Source organism: Xenopus laevis, chromosome 1L (genome assembly GCF_017654675.1).
Source record: "Xenopus laevis strain J_2021 chromosome 1L, Xenopus_laevis_v10.1, whole genome shotgun sequence".
Lineage (NCBI taxonomy): Eukaryota > Metazoa > Chordata > Amphibia > Anura > Pipidae > Xenopus > Xenopus laevis.
Genome location: NC_054371.1, coordinates 98,243,447 through 98,270,678, shown reverse-complemented (window position 1 = coordinate 98,270,678; position 27,232 = coordinate 98,243,447). Strand labels below are relative to the sequence as shown.

Below are 27,232 nucleotides of genomic sequence, written 5' to 3'. Positions count from 1 at the left end.
CCAGTCTCTTATTCAAATCAGTGCATGGTTGCTAGGGTAATTTGGATGCTAGCAACCAAACTGCTGAAATTGCAAACTGGAGAGCTGATGAATAAAACACGAATTAACTCAAACCACAAATCAAAGAAATTAAAAAAACAATTGCAAAGTTTCTCAGAATATCTCTCTCTGCACCGTATTAAAGTTAACGTAAAGGTGAACTAATTAACCCTTGTCATTAATACAGTAAAAATTGTAGTTCATGACTCCTGTGTTTATATCCTTTGAGTACAGGTATGGAACCTGTGATCTAGAATGCTCAGGACCTGGGGGTTTCTGGATAACGGATCCTTCCATTTGGATCTTCATACCTTAAGTCTACTAGAAAATCATATAAACATGAAATAAACCCAATAGGCTGGTTTTGCTTCCAATAAGGATTAATTATATCTTAGTTGGGATCAAGAACAACTGTTTTATTATTACAGAGAAAAAAGCTGAATGATTTTGCTGTTGACTTGTAGATTTGAGAACATACATGAACTAGTATTATGAATTGGTATACTGTATATGTATGTGATGAGCAATCACATTGATCATATTAGTGTTAAGGTCCCCATAGATGCAAAGATTTTTATTGACGAACGACAGATTTTAGCGAAGTCCGACCAATCCATCAAATTATTGTGAAGTTAGTGGGATTCAAACTATCGTTTCGTCCGACAGAAAATTGATCGCCAGGTTAAAAAATCGTTATCGGTCCCAGTGCAATATATCTATGTTTGCAGGGCCAAGCAGGCAGCTACCTTCAGTTTTGCTGGCAATATCGCCTGAAATCGTCTTTTTAGTTGATGGACACATTGTACAATTAAACGATCGTTTCGAGATAATCGTGATCTCACGATAACGATTGGATCTTTTAAAAATCCTTACATCTATGGCCAGCTTTAGCATTACTGGAGGAGTTGAACTGCAGACACATAAATACTGGATTTACCTACCATCTCCTATTACATTGTCAGTTATACTGTATTACAGTCCAAAAGCGTAGGGGGGGTGGGGGTACCAGTTTTGTGTATTATAATTGAATGAAGAGGTTTTGCTGGTATAGCCTAACGGACAATTTGCTACATCAGCTCATACACCTGCGGCACTCCTGAAAGGTAATTTGCATGGCAGAGGCAATTAGTGCACCAGGCCCTTTGCCTTTCCCTTAAAGGGATAGCACCGATAAAACAGCTTATGCCCCATCAAACTGTGAACCTATAGCAAAGAGGCTAGGTTACAAAACGTTCCATAAGGATGTGGATCCAATCCACTAGTAGTTGATAAGGCTGTCACAATCCTTTGTTGGTGATGTAAATAGTTTTACTTAAATGATTATATATATATATATATATATATATATATATATATATATATATATATATATATATATATATATATATATATATATATATAGTTTAACACCTTACCTGTTTCAGTTCTCAACTTGAATGAGTACTAATCAACATGATGATCCAGCCGCAGGTGCTCTGATGTTTTGAATAGCTATTACTATTACCATTTTCAATCCTGCGGAGACAAATGAGCAAACGCACTCTGGGGCATCATAGGAAATGGCCTGTTTGCCAGATAACTTGTGTCCTTCAGATAGCAGTACCAACATTCTCAGCCGAACTCTATCCAGCAGAGTGCACAGTGAGGAGAGCCCCATACTTTCTGTTTGGATGCAAACACCGACTTATTGCACATGCACCCAAAGGTTTTGTGACTGACTGTGATGATAGGCACACATGGCCATAGTCCTCCTTAGGGATGTAGCGAACGTCGGAAAAAAAGTTCGCGAACATATTCGCGAACTTGCGCAAAAATGCGAGCGGTTCGCGAACGGTTCGCGAACCCCATAGACTTCAATGGGAAGGCGAACTTTAACATCTAAAAAAAAAATTTCTGGCCAGAAAAATGATTTTAAAGTTGTTTAAAGGGTGCAACGACCTGGACAGTGGCATGCCAGAGGGGGATCAAGGGCAAAAATGTATCTGAAAAATCTGCCTGTGTGTGCTTGGAAGAGATAGTGTAGGGGGAGAGCTGTTAGTGATTTCAGGGACAGATGATAGTAAGTTTGCTGGCTAGTAATCTGCTTGATACTGCTCTGTATTGGAGGGACAGAAGTCTGCAGGGATTTGAGGGACATTTTAGCTTAGGTAGCTTTGCTGGCTAGTAATCTACTGTTCTCTTTAAACAACTGCCATACGTTGACCTTGTAGGCATTGTTTGCCCAGTTTTTTTGGACGCAGCCACTGAAGCACAGTTGCCAGAAAAAATATGCCATATAAATGCTGAAAATAGTAATTTTTCGCCATACGTTGACCTTGTAGACATTGTTTGCCCAGTTTTTTTTGGTTGCAGCCACTGAAGCACAGTTGCCAGAAAAAATATGCCATATAAATGCTGAAAATAGTCATTTTTTGCCATACGTTGACCTTGTAGGCATTGTTTGCCCAGTTTTTTTGGTCGCAGCCACTGAAGCACAGTTGCCAGAAAAAATATGCCATATAAATGCTGAAAATAGTCATTTTTTGCCATATACGTTGAGTCAACGTATGGCAAAAAATGACTATTTTCAGCATTTATATGGCATATTTTTTCTGGCCTCTGTGCTTCAGTGGCTGCGGCCAAAAAAACTGGGCAAACAATGCCTACAAGGTCAACGTATACACTACTACAGCGGTGGATATGGATTACGTAAAATATATTATGGCTGCTTGAAAAAAGTCACTCCGGTGTTTTTTCTGGAGACGGTAATATTATGGATATTTAGACAGAATGTGAACAAGGTCACACAGCTAGATGGCAGTTGGTTGAATAACACACTGGGCAAAAAATGCCTACAGGGCAAATAATGCCTAAAAGGTCAACTTATACACTACTACAGCGGTAGTAAAATAAAAAAAAGTAAAATAAAAAAAAATGAATATTAAAAAAAAAAAATTAAAGTTGGTGCTGCTGAACTACTAGGAGCAGCGGATTAGCACACCAGTCCCACTCCCCAACACTGCTAGACTAATAGCACTGGGCTCTTATAGTAGTAGTAGTAGTAGTAGTAAAACAACAAAAAAATAAATAAAAGCAGTCCTTACAAGGACTACTGTTATTGCAGCAGTCAGCAGATGAGATCAGAAGCAGGACAGCTGCCCACAGCAGCTACATACAGAGCACTGCAGTAGAAGGTAGATTACTAGCCAGCAAAGCTACCTAAGCTTAAATGTCCCTCAAACCCCTGCAGACTTCTGTCCCTCCAATAACAGAGCAGTATCAAAACGATTACTAGCCAGCAAACTTTCAACTGTCCCTGAAATCACTAACAGGCAGCAGCTCTCTCCCTACACTATCTCTTCAGCACACACAGGCAGAGTGAAAAAACGCTGCAGGGCTTCGGTTTTTATAGGGAAGGGGAGTGGTCCAGGGGAGAGCTTCCTGATTGGCTGCCATGTACCTGCTGGTCTGGGGTGAGAGGGCAAAAAAAGCGCCAACAATGGCGAACCCAAAAAGGCGAACGTCGCGCGACGTTCGCGAACTTCCGGCGAGCGCGAACACCTGATGTTCGCGCGAACAAGTTCGCCGGCGAACAGTTCGCGACATCTCTAGTCCTCCTTGGAGCCTCACACAGGCAATAGTACCTGGAGCTTCAGCAGGTAGAGCCCAAAGACCCTGCTGGCACTTTGGGTGAGCTTGATGTGACAGGAAATGAGATGGATGCTTGGGGGTGGGGAGCCAGATGTATTGATTTCTTGCTTGGATATCTGGTGGACATGCCCCATAGCAGGTGTATATTGGAAGTACATGTTTTTTGTAATAGAAAAAGTTTTTAACAAACCCATTACTCTCGATGCCCACATAGCATTATTAGTCCTTTCCACTAAAGAGCTCACAAAGACCCAAAATAAACTCTTGAGTCAAATCTTAGCTGTGCTGAGAATCAACCTGGTAAAGCAATGGTTACAAACATCTATTGCTACTCATGGAATAATGGAAAGAATCAAACTGACAAAAAATCTTTTATATTTAATGGCTTTATTGGGAGACAAAGTGGACAAAGACATAGAAATGTGGACACCCTGGAACATGTATAAAAAAACTATGAGATTAGAAATAACAAATATGGCAATATCTAGTATGATAAGCGGCTGTACTGGCAGGATATTTGCAAACTTGTAACTCTTTGACTTCCTGTACCAATATTCCCTACCCTTTGAAGGTTAAATATTTCAAGATACTGCTAACACTGAACATTGTATGTTTGCATTATTATTGAATATAAATAAATAAAGGAGATTTTAAAAAAGGAACAATAACAATACATGTAGCCTTACACAGCATTTGTTTTTTTAGATGGGTTACCCCCATTTGAAAGCTGAAAAGAGTCAAAAGAAGAGGCCAAGTAATTATGAACTATAAAAAAGAGAAAACAACAAAGACCAATTGAAAAGTTGCTTAGAATTAGCCATTCTAGAAAATACTAAAAGTTAATTTCAATGTGAACTACCCCTTTTAAGTGGAAAACAAATAAAAACTTATTTACAAAAATTATTTTGTAAAAAATAAGTAATGATAACTAATTTTGACTATGAAGATTTTCATTCATCCAGGTCATGGTATATGAAGAAGCTGCTCAGATGAGTAATGAAACGTCTTCATTGATTACTCAGCAAGTCTAATTTTATTTGCACTTATTCAAAAGCTGATAAATATTCTTCACACGCAAAGTGTGAACGCAAGTCTTGTTCCTTGATGTGATATATCTATTTGCGCACAATACTATTTTCTGGTATGGAGGTTTTCACATACCTCTACTGATACACAGTAACACAATTTAAATTTTGTGAATTGCTACTGTGCCAAAGAGGCGAGTTGAGGCTGACGCCTCAGGCGGCAGCACCCCACTTGGTACCAGGCAGGCCCGGACTGACTACTGTGCCTGTTCGGGCAAATGCCCGAAGGGCCGCTCCATTTACTGCTGAAATGGGCTGCTTTGTGGATTTAAACTTCAGTCGTATGCAAAATCAAGGACATGCTTTTTTCCTCTCACTATTGTTCCCCTCTGCGTGCAGTAACAGTTATCAGACTAAGTTACTGATCTGAAGCCCTCCCCCAGGGTGGTATCTGTTTTCTTTTTTTTTTTTTTCTGTGCGGGGAAGAGGGACTGGCAGAAGGAGCGCTCATTACAGTGCCGTAACTAAGGCCAGGGGGGGCGGATCCTGAAGGGCCCCAGCATTGCAGGGTCACGGCTGCCTTCTTTACGCCACTGCTCTCTGAGCTTCGTAGATCGGATCCGAGCTGGGCTGCAGTTGCAGATGCTGTGAGAGAAGCCTGGGTTAGTTTGTTAAGAATGACGTAGAGCCTGTCAGATTGCATTACAGCAGGGTTTAACCCGTGTGCTGGCCAGGCCTGCCCTGCAGTGAATGAAGAGAGGCAGCACTCAGAGATAGGATGTTGTTAGAGCTGGACTGGAAGTTGTTGCATTGCTGGGACTCTTTAAGGGCTAGTTACCCACTGCTGGCAAAGTGATTTTTCAGCACGTCTGGAAATCCCCTGCATAATAGTGGGTTAATGAGAGGCAAAGAGAGGGTAAATCACACAATGGAGGAATGAGGGCGTTCTAATGGGGTATCGTGGTGCTGCAGATTCATCCTCTCCCCCCCCCCAGACTAGTGCAGAAAGAATGCTGGTCTAGTAAGGCTACAAATCATATTTATTACACTGCCTTGTGAATTTTAACTATTTTCTTGCTAGCAAAAATTACAGTTGTGCCATTCTTCTGTTTGCATTTTTGGGTATTTATGCATGGAATTGCCACTCTGCAATCCTGATGTGATTTATGGGGGTATTTATTCATGGAATTGCCACAATGATTTCTGAGGGTATTTATACATAAAATTACATTTATATACAAACTATGGCAGCATAGGTATTCCCCTGTACTAAGCACAATTCAGCAGGAACAGTCCCCTACGTTTGCTCATAGTCTGTACATAGATATATCAGAAAACCAGGTCACCATAAGTATTCCTATTACTATTTACCTTAAAACAGGAAGGTTTGAGGGTAGTTGTTTAAAAATGCTCTTTAAATACACTGGGACTGGTTTACTAACAGATGCTAAATTGCATCAGAGTGGTTCCCCATAAAAGCAATTTGGACCTTTTACTTTAATTTTCAAGCCGTTGATTGATTTATATAGGCAACTGCATTGATGAATTATAGCATTTATGCCAGTATATCACAATTATTTTGAGGATAATTTTTATTTGCATACATCGAAGGTGAACAGACCCACAAAGTGGTCACCAATATATACGCTTTAACCCAATTTACAAGTGTGTTTGAGTACAAGAGCATTGTGTGTGCGGTGGAGGGGGGGCAGCAGCAACTGCTGCTGCCTCAGGCGGTGGAGGGGCCAGGATCGCCCCTGATCACAGGACGCCCTATGCTTCCTTATACAATTCAAACTGTCCTTTTTAACACTTTTGGATCACATGACTTTTTACTCGATTACGTCATTCTAAGGCGTACACTTTTCAAAGATCCAGTGAGGTGACGTCATCTTTGGAACACAGAGTGAGGGCAGGGAGAAGATTTCTGCGTTACTAGTAGACAGCAGAGAGCTGGTGCGGCACGGCAATGATCTAGTCTGAGGTTTAGACATGGTACCTTGACTGTAACTGTAAGCTGACATGCTTTACATTGAGGGTCTGATCGTCATTCACTGAATTAACGTAAGTGAACGGGAGCGAATTGCTGACCGTTATTAAAGAAGGGCCCTTGGGAATACATAAATCACCCTACGAGTAGCGTTAGAGCTGTCAAAGGTTTACGCGGGGGGATACTGGAACGTCTGTTGCTGGAAATGTAGACCGGGTAAAAAAATCCGATATTAAGTATTTTCAGGAGCAGGGACCGTCAGTACGATGCCTTCCTACTCACACAAAACGGACCAATAACAGGTGAGCCAGCATGAAAGGGGTCTGCGCTTTTGATTGTATATATCTACATATGTAACATAATGTCCTCTATCTGTTGCAGGCTACAATTACGTCTTTTTTTCAGTCTGGTGCCATTTAATAAAACGGTTACCGGACCCTTTGTGTGAAAGGACTTTTATGAGAAATAGGTTTTGCAGAGCGTTTTTATTTCTGTGATTTGCCTCTGCAGAGCTTTTATTTTATTGAGGGTGGGGCAGACTGTTATTGTGCATAGGGTTTCCATGCACCAGGAAGCCATTTCTTGAGTATATTAATTGATGAGAATGAGAGGCTAAATGACTCTGTAAAAGTAACTTGTGAAGCATGTGTTGGTTTTATGGTAGACTAGTAACTAATTACTTTAGTTGTTTGTGACTGCATCAAACATGATATTCAGAATGCAGTGATTTAGTGTTGGCAAAAGCCTGTGCTTGAACACTAGTCAATTATCCAGAGCTGTCTGTGGTACTGAAGTGTGAAAGGTGTTTCAATCGTCTCCATACAAAAAAGCCTCCTTTTTTTTCCAAATGACTTGAGGCCAGGGGTGCTTCACCAATGAGGCAAGTTGAGGCTGTCGCCTCAGGCGGCAGCGTCCCACTAGGTACCAGGGGCAGCAAAAATGCTGCTCCTGGTACTTTAAGAGTGAATATCTGGGGAAGGGGGGGCAGCAGCAACTGCTGCTGCCTCAGGCGGCGAAGGGGCCCGGATCGCCCCTGCTTGAGGCTATGCGTAATATGATGAAAAGCCTCCTTTTTTTCCAAATGACTTGAGGCTATGCGTAATATGATGAATGATGTAACTCCTATTGTAAAATATAAGAATATTATAAGTCCTATAGGAGCTCCATGATCATGTAAAAGCACAAGGCCAAAGGCCGAGTGCTTTTATACTGGTCATGGCGCTCTGAGGTGACATCAGCTATGTCACTGATTATAACTGCTGACATCACTAAGCACCATTACATAAGCATATAATTTACAGGATATCCATAGCTCTTGTGTATTATGAAAGGATTACTATATGGTTGCGTTGGTTTTTCATGCTCTGCTGTGGGACAGCATTAAAGATTATTTCAAAAATGTTTCACCCAAATCTTTACAGTTATTAGTTCCCCTATTCCCAATGTACAATACCTCCACAGCAGATTGCACTTTTTTTATTTAGCTAAAATCAAAAATTTGTTGTGTCTTGAAGTTATTTGTTCCAATTTAAATTTAAGCCATTTCAATATTTTTATAAACATCACTTCCAAACGCATATTTTTATATTATGTCCATGATGTTTTTTCATCAATGACCCCTTAAAATAGACTGTCAGAAGAAAATGTCCAATCAGTCAACAATTCTTTTCAGTTGAAAATTAGTAGAAATGTCTTCATTTATTAGCATGCTTTTTTTATGCAGTCTTTCTTTATCCTATTATAGTACCAGAACCTGTACAAAAATATAATTTGTACTGTCGTTGATGACATTGGTTACTATAATTCTCAAGGGCTAATGTCTCACATATTTTACAGGAATTGCATGCAGTAGATTGGAATGTAGTCTGCAGTAATAAAATGTGCATAACGTTAAGAAGGTGCCTGGGCTAAAGTAATATGTTGCTCATTTTTTGCTGGTAAGTGATTGGTGGAACATTTAGAAGTTGTGGCTTGGCACCCTGATGGAATTTTTTGATGAATGATGACCTTGAATAAATGAGCGTTGTCCAGGTAAATGTATGGTTCATAATTATTAACTCAGTGTTTTTAGATGAATAATCATTTTAGTGAACCCCTTTCTACAAGTGTTACTTTATGACTATAACCCCTATATGTATTATAAGGAATTTTGTTTTTCTAAGTGCAATCACTAATTTCAACCAAACATTTTGATTATTTGGATAAAATGGAGTCTATGGGAGAAGGCCTTTCCATAATTCGGAGATTTTTAGGTAACAGTTTTCCATACCTGTATATGTGTATTCTTTATGGATCCATATTTAAGCATACAACATTCACCATAGACAAAAGGGGTCATTCAGCCGCAGGCTTTTTTGCTTCTTTTCAGAGACCTATGTTATGCACCTTGAATTGAGTGCTGCCTGTGTTAGGCAATGCTCGATCAAAGAAGGGTAGGCGGCGCGTAGGCATCTCCCACCCATGGCCTATCTTGAGCATCATTCAGATGCATGAGGAGCAGAGTGCAGGTTCTCCTTAAGTTAACACTAATAGGCATTTATGTGACTTTTGGCGGGTATTAGCAAACAGTTCCTGCACAAAATGGAAAACTTAAATAATGTTAGGTGATCAGGAATATAGCACAATGGTTTATGGGAACATCAAAATACTTTGTGAGCACTGGCCAGAGACAGGCAGAACAACAACATTTATGGAAGGGTTATAGGCTACAGTTGATAAATTTATTAATCATTATGGCTCTGCTTCCAAACAAAACCCATGACTAAACAGTACAAGAACACCCCATAAAGACCTTGCATCTACACACCGAAAACCTTGCGAGCTTGGCTCATGTACAGAGAATCACAGAGAAAGAGCCTCTTCTGTGTGGTGTACGTCTCTCATGATCAGTGCAGAAGTGTATCAGTGGCCATTTTGATTACATTGTGGTGGCCACAGAGGGGGATTAAGAGTCAACTTTGCAGCATTGGATCCACAGGAAAGTGAGTATGACATTAAGAAATTTTTTTAGAAAAAAAACTTTGCTGTTAGGAGCATAGGGGAGTGTACAGATAGATGGATTGTTTCAGAGGATTGCATTGTCCTTTAAAACAATGCAAGAGGAGTCAGATCTCTTCCAGGTCTTTCAGTCTGCTTTTATCATCTGTCTTTCACCACTATTTCAGGAGTCAGGAGTGGAGACAGTGTAAATAGCCAGGTGAATATTATATATTTAATAAGGTTTTGGTAATATCTTTCTTTTTTTTACTATATAACAGGGTTGGGATGACAGAATATCTCACTGAGTAAAGTGCTCACTACTATTCACAATATATTACGTTTGGGTGTAAAACTCACGGCTCCCATTATTTAATAAGATGGCGACACTACCTATTTCAGTAGAATGTGCTGGAAATGAAACTGGAAATGTATGTGAGTTTTCTGTCTGTCGAAAATGCCACTAGAACATACTACATGTCAATAGTTGACCCGCACCCATGGATGCATATTGCATGTTCTTATGCAGCACTTCCTGCTTGTCATACTGTATATGTGTATTAGTGATATGCGGGCCAACCTGAAACCCATGGGTCGGGCAGGTTCAGGCTGTCTCCTGCACAAAATCCTAGCACTGATGACTTCAGTCTTTCGGCTCCTAAATTTATAGACTCATGCCCGCCCACTGCGGTCAGATGCGGGTCTATAAATAGAGGGGGAACACTGGGTTGGGTGCGGGTTGGGAGGGGGCAGGTTAGGGTGTGGTGCAGGTCGAGGATTTCTCGACCTGCACTGCAATAATGTGTATACTCTACCGTGCAACATAGAAAATGTCGGCCTTTTGAGCAAAACCTAAAGTCACAAAACCTAAAGTCACAAAACCATAAACCCTGAGTGACTAAAAGAAATGAAAACTTGTTCAATCTACTTTACCTAGAACTTAGTGGTAGCTGAGCTCCAGGTTTAATAACCCATATAAGGGAACATGGTATCTCCATCAATCACACATAATTAAATCTAAAAATTTAAATATATGGTTGTGTTCACCTTTAAATTAACTTTGATGTATGATGTAGAGAGTGATATTCTGAGATAATTTGCAATTCGTTTTCATATTTTATTATTTGTGGTTTTTGAGTTATTTAGCTATTCAGCAGCTCCCCAGTTTGCAATTTCAGCAATCCGGCTGTTAGGGTCTAAATTAAACCAGGCATTAATTTGAATAACAGTCTGGAATATCAATAGGAGAGGGCCTGAATATAAAGATGAGTAGTAAAATGCCTTACAGAGCATTTGTTTTTTTTAGATGGGGTTAGTGACCCCCATTCGAAAGCTGGAAAAAGTCTGAAGAAGGCGATTCAAAAACGATAAAAAAATAGAATAATGAAGAACAATTGAAAGCTTAGAATTGGCCATTCTATAACATACAAAAGTTCACTAAAAGTGAACCACCCCTTTAAAGGAAATATATACCCCCAAAATGAAAACTTGAGCAACAGATTTATATCAAATTAAGTGGCATAATAAAGAATCGTATCAAACAGGAAAATATATGTCTAAGTAAATATTGCCCTTTCACATCTCTTTTCTTGAACCACCATTTCTTGATAGTCTCTGTGCTGCCTCAGAGATCACCTGACCAGAAATACTACAATACTAACTGTATCAGGAAGTGTGGAAGCAAAAGACAGAACTCTGTTTGTTAATTGGCTCATATGACCTAACAAGTATAGTTTGCTTGGTATATTTGTGTGCACTGTGAATCATACGATCCCAGGGGTCTGCCCTTATTTTTTTAAATGGCAGTTTTCTATTTATGATTACCCAATGGCACATACTGCTAAAAAAAGTATATTATTATGAAAGTGGTTTATTTACATGAAGCAGGGTTTTACATATGAGCTGTTTTATACAATATCTTTTTATGGAGAACTACATTGTTTGAGGGGTTTAGTTTTCCTTTAAACTTCAAGCATATTTTGCTTCTTCTGCAATATCTTTCTTGTGAAGACACACATGAAAATTGGTGGAGTTTTAATAGAATTGTCCTTAAAAGTCGGCAGCGTCTGGGCCACCCTGCTCTCCGGGATGTTTGCGCATGTGCGCTGGGGGACCCGGAGATTAGTAACCCGATGGGCCCCCCCCCCATGTCCAGTCCGAGGCTGTAAGTGGGCATGTCATTTTCTCAGTAGTTGTGACTTTATTTTGTTGCACAGCTAGGGTTGCCACTTTTCTGGAAAAAAATACCAGCCTTCCTATATATTTATCCTTCTTCCCTATTAATAGCATTGGGATCAGACATCATTTTTACTGGCCAGTCACTGTACTGGGGGCACTGTAAAATACACTGGTACAAGTTGCTAACTTATACTTAGTAATCAGGTCAAATGTATGCCCTATCTTTGTTTGTAGTTTGCAGCATGTATCTAAAGTGATTACTAGTTAACCCTTGAAAATGTGTAAATCTTATAGGGTCAATTAATAAAACTTTATATGTGGATGTTTCTGCATGGAATTTGTGTGCAAGGATTTTGTTATGCATTCTTTTAAATGGCATTGCAGGCGTTAATAGTGCTATTATTGCAAGTAAGTCTACCAATAGGTATATAGCTATATTATTTCTTAATTTCAAAAAAGGGTATATTTCTAGCCTTTTTAAGTGAATACACACTTCACTGCTGCAGTCTCAAAAATTCTTTACTTATTTGGCATGCACTCAAAGTGATTATTATACAGGTAACATTTCGCCAGTATAAAATCCAATATTCATGAATATTCTGGAATAAATTAAGCCCCATGTTAGGCAAACGTTATGAGCCTCCCTCTCTCATTTATCTAAAATAAGCTTACTGATATATACAGTATGCTTTCTAGTAGGACTGGGCCACACTTAGGATTTGTTAAGGGGAGAGGTAAAAACCATACTAAAATAAATAATAAATAAGTAATAATATAAGCAATAGGGTTTCCATACTAGCCTTCCTATCTCTCCAATATTGCTTTCCAAGTCATAACACTGATATTAAGAATATCTTTAATGGCTATTCTTGATATCTTTTAAAGCCCTTCCTCAAAACAATAGATAAGCCTACCCAGGATAATCAAAACGAACCATTCTCTAAAATTCATTTTACTAAAGACATTCAAAACATGTTCTTCATTTGGTTGAAACCAAGTAGATATTCATCACAGAAGCTCACCAGATCATACTTATGAGTAGACAATTACAAAAAAAAAAATAGATCACAATTTGACTGAGCCAACTGCTACAGGTATATGCATTTAAAAATTGTGAAACATCTCAGAAACTAGGGATGCACCGAATCCAGGATTCGGTTCGTGATTCGGCCAGGATTCGGCCTTTTTCAGCAGGAATCGGCCGAATCCTTCTGCCTAGCCAAACCGAATCCTAATTTGCATATGCAAATTAGGGGCAGGAAGGAAATCTCGTGACTTTTTGTCACAAAACAAGGAAGTAAACAATGTTTTCCCCTTTCCAGCCCTAATTTGCATATGCAAATTCAGATTTGGTTCAGTATTTGGCCAAATCTTTTGCAAAGAATTCGGGGGTTCGGCCGAATCCAAAATAGTGGATTCGGTGCATCCCTATCAGAAACATACTGTGACAAGAGCTCTGATAATGCTTGAAGCTGTAGGCTCAAAGGAGTGGGGCTGGGAGTTTACATGGGCAGGAAGCTGTTTGCTCAGAGAGGTCAGGAGGAAGTGGGACTGTCTCCTGGGGAGATAGAAGTAGGTAAGACTTGCTGCAGTGTGGGCTGGTGGGTGCACAACAGAGTGGGATTAGCTGCGACGTCCCCTCCATTTGTTTTTTTTCCATTTGTGATTCCTCAGAGCTGCACCCCATGTTATGTTACTGGACTGTTAATCTATAAACCTGTTATACACGAGTGCAGCTGGAATACTCACACTGACTTTTCCTCTTGCTGGACTGCCTGAAAGAGACTGGAGGTGATCTTACTGTAAATGAGAATCTTATGTGTCTTACTGTTGCCTGAGGGGACTAGACCACAAATACACACTGAGTTGTGCTCCTGTTGAGCAGTTATTCCCTACCAGATGCATAAAGGGATTGCTTGTTATTAAAGTTTCCTTGTACTGTTACCTGCCTGTGTGCTTTTTATGTGCCCATAAACCAGTTCCGTGCTCTGGGATGTCATACATACCTCTGTTATAAACCATGTTTAGAGAATTAAGTTCAAGCCAGATATCAGTTGGGTAGGCCCATCAGAGGGACCCATATGAAGGGTAATAAACTGCTGACTCGGTCCATCTGCAGATTTTAACAGCGATGGCCCCTGCATGACCATGTATTCTATTAGCAGATAAAATATCAATTGTTCACCCCCCTTGAAAGTTTTTTTTTTTATCTATTGGGGGATGGCAGCTATGGGTTGCCATATATCACATGCAGTAATAAAATCCCAAGCACTTGTGCTGCATGTAATAATTTCTATGGGACAGAATGAAATCTGCTATAATGAAGGAGGAGGGAGCAGAGTTTTTTTTCTCTTCCTGCAAGTGACAGTATGTTTCTTTTACCACCCTATAGGTGATGCATACATTTGCATCTGTCATTCAGCCAAATATGTAACCGTTATATGTACACTACAAGGAAAGTCTAAAAAAAAAAGCCATGTCTTAACCCTTTAGTCACCAAAAGGAAAGCAACCTGCTTCCCTGAACGCAAATAAAAGTGATTTTTTTCCATAAATGCATTTGTAACATGCATCGTAGTTTTGTTAGTTTTACTAAAGGTTAAGTAGTGTTCTCTCCAAGCCCGTTATGCAGGGCATATCCCCCGGTAGTTTTTCACCATCACAGGTTCCAATGCTGTGTATTTATTTTCTTTTATCTAAAGGGCTTGTTTCTTGTGTTTTTCTGTTCACTTCTACTACTCATCTATTTCCTCTACAGTATATGTAAAGGGTACGTTACCAAGCAAAAATGCCTTATGTTTTCAAAACAAACTGAAAACCTAACTTTGATAGCCTTTACTTGTATTTGTTTCAGGGCCGCCACGTACAATAAAATTTTCTGGGCCTCCTGGTGCCTGGCCCCCAAGCTCCACCCCCAGATCCCGCCCACACCACAGTAAAAAGGCCACACAGACATCAGTGCTAAAAACGGTAAACACACACAGGTTATAAAAAGCCATTGGTGGTCAGGGCCCTCCTACAAGTTAAAAAAAAAATCATTGGTGGTCATGGCGCCCTATAAATTTAGAAAAAAAAAACCATTGGCACCAGGGTCCCCCATAAAAGTTTTAAAAAAACATTGGTGGTCAGGTTCCCCTATAAATTTAAAAAAAAAACATTGGCGCCAGGGCGCTCTATAAAAGTTTTAAAAAACATTAGTGGTCAGGCTCCCCTACAAGTTAAAAAGAAATAATTGGTGGTCAGGGCACCCCTATAAATTAAAAAAAAAAACATTGGTGCCAGGGCCCCCTATAAAAGTTTTAAAAAAACATTGGCGATCAGGCTCCCCTACAAGTTAAAAGAAAAAAATAATTGGTGTTCAGGGCCCACCTAAAAGTAAAAACAATTTGGCGGCCAGGGTTTTCCATAAAAGTTCTTTAAAAACATTGGTGGCCATTGTCCCCCATAAAAGTTAAAAAAGACTAGCGGTAGCCAGGGTTTAAAAAAAATAATAAAGAAAAAGACCATTGGTGTTCAGTGGAACTTACCTTTAAAGGTCTTCTTCATTCTCCTCTTCTTCTTCTAATTGGAGGTTTACGACTCTTTTTGTGGCTTTCGGGTCCAATCTGAGGCTTTCGGCTATTTGCGCGGATTTCGTCTCTTTCTGCTGATTTCGGCTCCAAACTGTGGCTTCTTTGCTCTTTTCGCAGCTTTCGAAGTTCTGCTGTTTTCGGAAGCTTTCGGAAACTCCCGGCTATAATCCAGGAAGTTCAGTGAGGCCGGACCCCCTTTAAAGCACTGGGCCGGTACAGCTGTGCCCCCCTGATGGCGGCCCGGTTTGTATTTGTAATTGTTTCATTCCTTTTAATGGTTTTTTTTTTTTTAAGTCTCTTCTCTACACCCTTTCCAGCCCACCAATAGACTGATTTGTCATTGTCTTATTAAAATGATCTTTTGAACTTTATTCCTCCATGCCACAACCTTGTTTCAGATAGACCAATTTATGTGTAAACACTTGTACACCACAGCACATACTGCTTACAGGGCTCACATGTTCTGTCATCTCTTGTCATAGATGCTTGCTTCAGGCAGCAGTGATCTAATGTGACTGAGCACCAAACAACAAGTCCCAATGTCTGATATCCTCATCAACCAACCATTATTCTCACTGGAAATCTAGAGACAATTTTTTAAACTTTTAGGCCTCTGTCCCTTTCCTCTCCTGCTTGCTGACTTTGTGGACTTGGGCAACCCTACTTCCTCCCCTGGGACCCCCTGCATACTGCCTCGCCTTCTCCTCCCTGCTCTGGGACCCTTTGCCTACTGACTTCCTCTCCTATCCTTGATCCCAATCCACCCAATTCCCTACCCCAACTAGACCTGTTCCTATGCGAAATGCTACCCTCAAACCAGTATTTAGTAGGCATGAATTAATTATTTTTGTTATCAAATAACTCCTCCCAATTATTCCAAGGCCTTGCATTTTCTTTTGGATGTGATTTATATCTATATTCCTTTTTCCTGTTGTCTGGTGTCTTTTTTTAAATCACACCTTTTAGGAGCACTACCACCATCATCACTAAGACCACTTTCATCTTCAATAGTCAAGGCTGGGTCAGCATTAAGTGCAGTTGCAATATAGCCTCTTGAAATAAAAAAATTGCTGTACACCTTTGTGTTTTTAGCTTTAGGTTAATGCCAGACAGGGCTAAAAAAAATTGGCATTAGGATGCTAATGTCCGTGTAGGGGCTGATTCTCTGGCCTCATACTACAGGAGGCAGATTTTCAGCCCTGTATGGCGTTAGCAATAGTGTGTGCTTTCAAGCTAATCAGGGGCAGATTAACGCCTTTCCCATCGGTTTTCTACTGAAATTTTTTTTTATTTAAAGAATTCCCCAGGTCCGGGGTCTCCCCCCCCGGGTCCGTCATTGGGGGCGGAACCTAAAGTGCTTCAGTGTTTGAGAGGCGTATGAAGTCCTAAACTCCGCCCTCCTCCCTGTGACTGGAATTTAGTGTAATGCAGGGGGGGAAGGGGGACGCCGGTAAACAAATGGAAGCATGCTCCAAACCTGCTGGATCCCGGTGCTGTTGTTCATCACGGCGGTAACCTGCCTGTTACATGCTGTGCATGCATGTGAGTAACTGCTTCCAGTTTGGCTTGGGGGAGGACTGGATTTAGGGAGGCTGTAGCCGGGCAGATGATATCGAGTGTGTGAGTTAAGGTGGCCATACACGGGCCGATAAAAGCTGCCGACAGACCGTGTCGGCAGCTTATTGGCCCGTGTATGGGGCCCCCCGACGGGCTTCACCGATCGAGATCTGGCTGAAAGTCGGCCAGATCTCGATCGGATGGAACAAAAAATCCCGTCGGATCGCATCTATTCGTTGATGCGGTCCCGCAATCCGACCGCCCATTGCTATTCGTTAGGATCCGATCGTTGGGCCCTAGGGCCCACGATCGGATCAGCCCGATATTGCCCACCTCAAGGTGGGCATATCGGGGAGAGATCCGCTCGTTTGACGACATCGCCAAACGAGCGGATCTCTCAGTGTACCTTTAGTGTGAGTGTAAGCACATCTGATAATCTAACCAGCATTATGTGTGAGGAGGCTCTAATCTTTGCTCCCAGGCTATCTGATATTAGGAGTGGACAGTGAACACTTGCATTGCCAGAAGTTGAACACAAATTACCCTTTTTTGAAAAGCATATAACTGTGTAGTGCAGTTCAGCTGGTTGACAGTGTGCTTGTGGCATAAGCATTCTATTTAGATCAATTGTTGGCTTTGTGTTGCATGGTACTTCCTATTATTATATTTAATGATGTAATGAAAAGCTGGTACTACTATATTAATGATGTAGACCAGTCACTGCTTAGGTCTATCTAGTCGTGCAAATAATATGTCATAAGATCTGTGTGTCTATGCTGTGTCATGTGTATGCATTGTCTAGAATTTCATTTGGGGCATGTCTTTATATGAGGGCTATGAGTAGGGTTGCCACCTTTCAATGAAATTTGCACCGGCCGGTGCTGGGGGCAGTAAAAAGAGTGTGACACTGTGTGTGTGTTTCTGTAGGTGTGTGTCTGTCTGTATCTGTGTCACTGTATGTGTATGTCTGTATGTGTGTGTCTGTATGTGTGTCACTGTGTGTGTTTCTGTATGTGTGTGTCTGTATGTGTCACTGTGTGTGTATGTGTGTCTGTCTATATGCGTGTGTCACTGTGTGTGTGTGTGTGTGTGTGTCTGTATGTGTGTGTCACTGTGTGTGTGTTTGTATGTGTGTCTGTATGTGTGTGTGCATGTCTGTGTCTGTATGTGTGTCACTGTGTGTGTTACTTATTTACAATTTGTAAAATGAACATGGTAATCAGGGGGTGTGGCCACAAAAAATTTTTGCAGCACTACGAACACGTTTTTTGTCACTCTTTTTATTTCCAAAATGTTGGGAGGTATGGCTTGCAGCTTTACTGCACAATTTAAGCACCTGCACACGGTTGTCTCTCAGGGTCAATCCCAGGCAGCTAGCTAGAGCAAAGCACGGGGGTGGGGGCCCCCCAACGGGGTGGTAGGAGTCGCACCCCTGGTCCTGCTGCAGTCAGTGACAGTGGGCAGAGAATTTTGTTTTTAATTGTTGCAGCCTGCAGACAGTGAAATAATTTCTGCAGACAGAAGGGGGCCCTGTGGAAAGTGTAGCCTAGGGGCCTCACATGTACTTAATCCGCCACTGAAGCTAATATATGATATAATAGTCAGGGTCGGACTAAAGCCGGCACACATTTGTGAACGCCACCACGCACTGCCCATCATTGGTTTATTTGGGGGGCTGGCAGATCAGGGGAGTGGTTTGGGCTGACCCTGATAATAGTGTTCTCTGATGTCCATGTGCCACATGTGAAAGCTAGGGCTGCATATTGAACTGGCTTCATTACTATCATACATATCAGGTATCGCTTCAAGCTTTTGTTGAATCACCTTTCACTGAGAAATGTTTCCAAACAAGACTGATTTTTAAAAATATATACATTAATTATGTTTGGGGGGTCAGTTAGACCTGAAGTTTAGACTGGTCTTTACGGATGGCCTTTATATCTGCCAAAGCCTATAATAGGAAAGATTTTTGCTTTCCGTCCTAATCAAATATACAAACTGACCTTCATTTGACAGATCGGGCATACTGGGCATCAAACAGGTCAGTAGACCCCTGCCATTCATATTTAGGGTGATTTGCCTTTGTATGTGAGAAGTTGTGAGAGATAAATGCGGCAGATTGCAACATTTTAGGTGATTTATCGAAATGTCATGAAAAAGCTCATTATAGGAAAGCTTTGCAGTTTGGTAGTTTGGAGTAGAAAGCATAGGCGTCCGCAGAAAATTTTCCAGGGGGAGGCAAGAAGAAAACATATTACACAAATGACTTGTACCCATATTTTGGTTTCCACACAAACCTAACAACAGCTTTTCTTTAAATATATAAAGTAGTAACTGTTGCAAATGTATAGCATTGATATTCTATTAGTGACACAAACTCCTTGTTTGCCAGGACAGCACTTGGTATTTACTTGTTATCTACCTTCTTAGCACAATTTCCGTATTTTATACCATTTTTGTAGTCTCACCAATATATAATGCATTTCCCTAACTTACACACCATTTTTTTCCGGTCCCCTTAAAAATGTAAAATGTGGGTTCTACTGTACATAAAGTAGAGTAACAACAGCAGTATGAGGTTGTACAAAACAACATGTCGCTAGTATAGAATCTATGTTTATACATTCTATTTCAATCTAGGGGAAAGCTGCTGTGTTCCCAAAGTGGCAGAAGGGTTGAAAGATAAGCGTCATCCAAATAAAATAAGGGCAGGAAAGGACGGTGAAGTGCAAAAATATATATTATAATATTATAGATATTTATCTGTACAAATACTGTCATATGAAAAAGTTTGGGAACCCCTCTCAGCCTGCATAATAATTTACTTCACTTTCAACATAAAAGATAAGTGATATGTCTTTGTCACGGTGGTCACCCAACACCAGAACAGATGCCAAGCACCCTGGTCTTGGCTCGACTTCACCAGTTAAGTGACCGCCTTTGGCCTCGGGAGGAGCCCTCGGCTTACTCAGATGCCACCTGGACTTAACGAGAGGTGCAAGGCGTAAGTTCGGGCAGGCAATGGGGCACGACTGTTTACAAGGATGCTGGAAGATAGGAAGCCACCAGGAACCGGCAGGCAGGGCCAGTACAAGCAGATAGAATAGTCGGACAGGCCAACATCAGGATAGAGATCGTAGAAAAGTCAGAGGACAGGCAAAGGTTTCAGGATTGGAGAGGTCAACGTAGTTTCAGACAGGCAAGGTCAGGGTTGGAGATATCAGCGTAGTTTCAGACAGGCAAGGTCAGGATTGGAGAGGTCAGAGTAGTAGCAGGCAGGCAAGGGTCAAACACAGTAGATCAAGACAGGAATCACAGTAATAACACCCAAGAACAAGCTAATTGAACCTAACAACGGGCAAGGTCCTGTAATCTTAATGGCCTTTATATACATTTGAATTTTGCGGCAATTGCGTGCTGGCATGATGACGTAAGTGCGACTGCGCCTTTAAATGATGAACGTGCGCGCACCCTAGAGAAAGCCGGCACAGGAGAAGGAAGCAGCGCAATGGGCGTCCACGCCGAGTACGCGGCGTGGACCCCACTGCCGCTAGACCACAAGGGTAAGTTCCTTACAGTCTTTCATTTCCCAGGAACATCTGAGTACCGGGTGTTTTCTGAACAAAGATTTTTAGTGAAGCAGTATTCAATTGTATGAAATTATATAAAATGTGAAAAACTGGCTGGATGCATGTAACTGATCAATACTGATTACTGGCAACACCAAATAGGCTGAATTAGCTTGTTAAGCAGGTGTGCCCAATCATGAGAAAAAGGCATTTCAGATGGCCAATTGTAAGTTGTGCTTCTGTTTGACTCTTCTCTGAAGAGTGACAGCATGGGATTCTCAAAGCAACTCTCAAAAGATCTGAAAACAAATATTGTTCAGTATCATGGTTAAGGGGAAGGCTACAAAAAGCTATCTCCGAGGTTTAAACTTTCAGTTTCAACTGTAAGGAATGTAATCAGGAAATGGAAGGCCACAGGCCCAGTTGCTGTAAAACCTAGGTCTGGCGGGCCAAGAAAAATACAGGAGCAGCATATGCAAAGAATTAAGAGAATGGTTACAGACAAGCCAAAGATCACCTCCAAAGACCTGCAAGAACATCTTGCTGCAGATAGTGTATCTGTACATCGTTCTACAATTCAGCTCAATTTGCACAAAGAACATCTGTATGGCAGGGTGATAAGAAAGAACTTTCTGCACTCATGCCACAAACAGAGTCACTTGTTCTATGTAAAAGCTCATTTAGACAAGCCACAGTCATTTTGGAACAAAGTGCTTTAGACTGATGAGACAAAAGTTATTTGGTCATAACAAAAAGTGTTTTGCATGGTGGAAGAAGAACACCACATTCAAAGAAAAACACCTGCTGTCAAATTTGGTTCAGGTTCCATCATGCTGTGGGGCTGTATGGCTAGTTCGGGACTGGGGCCCTTGTTAAAGTCGAGGGTCGGATGAAGTCAACCCAATATTAACAAATTCTTCAGGATAATGCCCAAGCATCAGTCACAAAGTTGAAGTTATGTAGGGTTGGATATTCTAACAAGACAATGACCCTAAACACACTTGATCTACAAAGGCATTTATGCAGAGGAAGAAGTACAATATTCTGGAATGGCTGTCACAGCCCCCTGACTTGAATATCATTGAAAATCTATGGGATGATTTGAAGCAGGCTGTCCATGCTCGGCAGCCATCAAATTTAACTGAACTGCAGAGATTTTGTATGGACGAATGGTCAACAATACCACCATCCAGAATCCAGACACTCATCAAAGGCTATAGGAGGCATCTAGAGGCTGTTACATTTTCAAAAGGAGGCTCAACTAAGTATTGATGTAATATCTCTGTTGGGGGGGGCCCACATGTATGCACCAGTCTAATTTTGTTATGATGCATATTGCATATTTTCTGTTAATCCAGTAAACTTTCTGTCACTGCTGAAATACTACTGTTTCCAGAAGGCATGTTATATATTAAAAGGAAGTTGCTCAGTCAATGATAAACAAAACTCCAAAGAATTAAGAGAGGTTCCTAAACTTTTTCATATGACTGTATATAGAGTGAGGCAGAGGGTTATTAGAGAAAGAGAGGTGGGGGTAACTCATCAGAATGAGAAGGGAGAGGAGAGTGAATAGAGTGAGGCAGAGAGTTATTAGAGACAGAGAGGTGAGCGTGAGGGTAACTCAGCAGAATGATAAGGGAAAGGGTAAAAGAGGAGAGTGAATAGAGACGGAGAGGTGAGGCAGAGAGTTATTAGAGACAGAGAGGGGAGTGTGGGGGTAACTCGGCAGAATGAGAAGGGAAAGAGTAAAAGAGGAGAGTGAATAGAGTGAGGCAGAGTTATTAGAGATGGAGAGGTGAGTGTGGGGGGACCTCAGCAGAATGAGAAGGGAAAGGGTAAAAGAGGAGAGTGAATAGAATGAGGCAGAGAGTTATTAGAGACAGAGTATGGGGGTAATTTAGCAGAATGAGAAGGGAAAGGGTTAAAGAGAAGAGTGAATATAGTGAGAATGCATATCCCTCCATTATTGACTTTCAGCAATTACCACTAATGTCATTTCCTAGGGGTGCTACTATAGGCAATAGGGTGGTACCAGCAGAAGTACGTCCACCTCCTAAGAGAGAAACCTTTTTGGCCCAAAAAGAGAGGGTATGTTCAATGATGAGAATAAGAGAACGTATAAGATACGAGGGTACAATACCTGTGACACAAGCTTTGTGGTGTAAATGCTTATTTGTCCATGTGGATTGATCTACATTGGGGAAACCACCCAAAAGATTAGGGATAGGTTTTCCCAGCATAGATCAACCAAAAACCAAACACACAAGTGATTCCCTTGTATATTTATAAGGATTTTTAACCTTAGATTAATGCAGAGGTTTTATGGTGGGCGCCTGGTCTAAGGTTTTTGGGTGGGCCCCTGGTGTCCCAGTCCGACACTGGCCCTAATGTTGTTGAAGGCTAAGATATCCTACAAAACCACAAATCCATGGCCTCCTGGGAAATTCAGTATTAAGAGGAGAGTTGAGAGCTGAGCACAGTTCCACCACCCCGCCAATAGTTTGACCCAATTAGTTAGACGAATTCTAAAACCACTAAAAGATCTGTAAAAGCAAAAACACAGATGAGCGTTTTACGTCACCTTTATCAAGGTGTATTAGGAAAGGTTCCTGGAAAGCGTGATTTAAAAACACTTCCGCATCATGCGTCACATGTCGAGTTATCGCGAGACCAAGTTCCATCCTACATAAAAGCTTCCTCATTCAGTTTGTAACTATCGCATGAACTCACTAGTAGTCGATCCTCTTTATCTGTTGCCATGGATCCCATGTGATGCCGCTGTGCTACTGGGAATCCCAGAAGATGCCACAGTCATCTGGCTATTTAGATTAGTAACAATGTATAAAGACTCTAGGGCAACGATTACTCTATGGGATATTCAGGAACCATCATATTTGTACAATTATCCAAATGCAGATCAATTTTTAACTTTTGATTATTAGCCATTAATTTGTTTCTACTTCTTTGTGTACATATTATTAAAAACATATTTATTAATTATTAAAATGAAACCACATTGTGATCCTACATAATGTACATTGCAGGAATATTCCTATGAACTTGTATTGTTTTTAATATAATAAAATTGTTAAAAAGAGAATCTGATTTAGTTTCTACTATTTTAAATAAATTATGTGAATAAATTGTTCTCATTTATTCCATTCGGAGATACCGTATTTATTTTAAAGATCCAGTAGCTTTCTCGTTTTAACAAGGCTTGTTCCAGGTTTCCTTTACGTATTCCCAGTTCAACCTTTTTCAAACCCAAAATTTCATTCTTGCTGGATCAATATTGTGTATTTTTTTGAAATTTTGAGCTACTCAAATGGTACTGCAATGTTGCTGCATTATTATTTTTAGCATTTGTGTGGTCATCCTTATATTTGATATATATAAAATTGTTTATTGCAGGGACATTCAATGCAATAAATCACCTCTTGGGTCCTGCAATTTATATAGTTATAGACCTTATGAATCATGCCAAAACGGTCTTCAAAGCTGGTAATTTTTTATGGCGGAAGGTTTAGATTCTTGACCCAGATAGAGCAATTGGGAAGTCATAAATCTGTTTATCTAATGACTCTAGACGTAGAGTCCCTATATACATCCATCGAGCATGAACTGGGAATAGAAGCTTTAAGATATTTTGTGACTGAATACTTGGGAGAGGAGGAACAGATGATAGAATTCTTATGTAAGCTAATGAGGTTTGTATTGAATTACAATTACTTCACTTTCAACAGTAAATTCTATCTGCAAACACAAGGGACATCCATGGGCACGTCATGTGCTCCCTCGTACGCAAATCTGTTCTTGTAACACTGGGAAAAAACCATGGTTAAAAACATTATGTCATCAGACCAATCCAAAGTTCTCAAATGGGTCAGGTATATCGATGATATACTTGTAGTATGGGATGGCACTAGGGAGGAGGCTATTGAATTTGTTACCAAACTGAATGAAACCGATCGTAACATCAAGCTAACTATGGAGCTCTCTGAGAAATCAATTTCCTTCCTAGACCTCCATATAGAAGTCACAAAGGAGGGAAAGTTGGTGACAAAAAATTTCAGAAAAGCCACAGCCACCAATTCCCTCCTAAGTTTCTCCAGCTTCCATCCACATTCTGTAAAAAAAATCAGTCCCTACTGTTGAATTTTTAAGGCTCAAACGCAAAGAGGTTACTCTGGCAAGCTAGTTAGAAAAGCTTACCATAGGGCATTAGTTACTGATAGAAGTGAGTTGTTAGTAATAAAGGAAAAATCAAAGAACTAATATGGTCAGTGTTCTGTTCTCGCTACGTATTACCCGGGGGCAGTGTGTAGTTTGACATGCAGCTAAACCTTCCCACAATCCAATAAAGAGACTAAGCTTGGAGTCTGTCGATTTTACTGGATAGGCAAGTGGAATAAGGTGAAACTGTAATACAATAACAGAAAATATAATGAGTAAGCTTTGCAATGAACTATCAAAACATGCAAATGAACATATATGCATATACATGCAACATCAAAAATGCTAGCTGGCATGAAATGTCTTTGCAGGAATGTCTCTGGGGTGGGGGGGGGTGCTGGCAGTTGTAAAGGTGCTTGGTGCAACTATTTAGCTTACCAGCGATTCTATCATAAGGAGAGATGCAAACTGTGTCTTTTCAGCAGCATGGATGGTGTAAAATGGAGTCCTGGCTCCCACAAGGCATTGCATTAGGTCACATGGTGACAGTACGGTAGCCTAATCAGTTCAGAATACTGCTGTTAGCACTATTAGGCGAAGAATAAGTGACCTTGTGCATTTACAGAAAGTGTCCATAGGAGGGAGCCCACAGCAAAAGAATAGGGAAATCCAAAGCAAGGTACAGGCATATGCTGGAAACCATGACACTCCCCGTCTGGCATCCATGGATGTCACCATTATTCATCGGGAGACAACAATAAAGTTAGTTCTGTTACTGGTCTGAAGAACACTTTTGCTTCCCCTTGTTTACAGATTTTGACCTCAACTCTCCCATCTTCACTTGGGAATGTTTTGGTGACCAGACCTAAGGGCCATTCGTTTCTCTGCGATTGACAGTCTTTCGTGAGATCAACATCACCAAGTCCGAGATTGGGTTTGATAGTTTGCCACTTGTTTCATGGATGTAAAGTAGAGATATACTGCTTTCTCCATCTGTCCCAGAAGGTGTTTGCAAGACACTGTACTTGTCTCTACTGGCATTTGTACAAGTCTTTGGTGGTAAACTCTCCAGAAGGAACACTAATTGTCTCAGTCTTTTGAGTAAGCAGAGTGGCCGGTGTAAGCAAGAAAGGATCTTCTGGGTCATTTGAGACAGAAGTAAGAGGTCTGGCATTTATAATAGCTGAAACTTCAGCCATGAATGTAATTAGAGACTCATGGGTGAGCCTTGCAGTTCCCACTTGTAAAAATATGGAATTGAGGATTCTTCTGGCTATGCCGATCATTCAAGCGCTCCTTAAAGACCCATCTGTTTAAAGATGCCTATTCGATGTACCTTAATTAAACATTGCTGTATCAAAAATTACAAAGTGTTTATACAATCCTAATGTCTCAATTGTACCCTAACCTTTTAGTTTGTAAACCCTATTGTACTCTGTAATCCTTGTCGGTTATCGACCATTTATTCCCTGTTTGCTATAACTGCAGTAAAGCACTGCGTATCTTGACAGCGCTATATAAATAAATGATGATGATGATGATTCTTTCCCAAGCTCCTCCCATATGAGAAGAGTGAGGTGGATTGAATGTCCAGATGCAGTCCTGATCAGTTAGGTATCTTTCAACATCTTTAACATTGACGTTTGAGGGAATATGCAGCTCCTTGGTTGCTCCAACAAAGTTAATACCTCTGTCAGAACGAATGTGCTTCACGGGACCTTGTATTGCAATGAAGCGTCTCAGAGCGTTTATGAAACTTGAAGTGTCCATTGACTCAATGACCTCTATATGGACAGCTCTGATGGTCATACAAGTGAATATGACTGCCCAACGTTTACTGTTGGCATGACGTCCTCTTGTGTGACGTGTGGAGACGGACCAAGGGCCGAACACATCTAATCCAACATTGGTGAAAGGTGGGTCTGAGTTGAGTCTGTCAACTGGAAGATTGGCCATCTTTTGTGTTTGCAGCTACCCACAGAGTTTACGACAAAGAATGCAATTGAAAATGATACTGTTAACGCATCTTTTTGCTCCAATTATCCACAATCCAGCCGTTCGCATGGCTCCCTCTGTAATTAGACGACCCTGATATTTGACTTGATCGTGGTAGTGGCACACAAGCAAACTTGCAATGTGGTGGTGACCAGGGATGATTAGAGGATGTTTCTCTTCAAACTCTAATGTCATGCTTTTGAGACGGCCACCTACCCTCAATAGGCCAGTCTGGTCAAGGAATGGGTCAAGCTTCCTTAAAGTGCTATCTTTGGGAACAGGTTTGTTTCCTCTGATACAGTCAATCTCTTTGGAATAGGTCTCTTGTTGTACAGTGCGGATGATGACATATTTTGCTTTCTGAAGTTCTGCCACTGTGTAGACTTTCTGGCAGTGATGCCATCCTTTGCAGGTACTTACATTTGTAGATGAAGTATGTTTGAAGGCGTGAGCTATGTGGGTTAAGCAAGTGACAGCTCGGATGAGTTATTTCCAAGTTGAGAGTCTGTTAAATCTGCTTGACTTACAG

General features: G+C 40.8%; 1 protein-coding gene across 2 annotated transcripts in view; it reads left to right on the top strand.

The window, feature by feature from the left end:
• The first annotated feature begins 6,434 nt into the window (after positions 1-6,434).
• The window catches only part of LOC108711853 (receptor-type tyrosine-protein phosphatase S), a 554,677-nt gene continuing 533,879 nt past the window's right edge, over positions 6,435-27,232 (top strand). The window contains exon 1 of one of the 2 annotated variants that reach the window (XM_041560777.1): positions 6,435-6,758. The gene's annotated coding sequence lies outside the window, so the exon portion shown is untranslated. Of the gene's footprint in view, positions 6,987-27,232 lie in introns of both variants that reach the window. The other variant, XM_041560762.1, reaches the window with a different exon arrangement.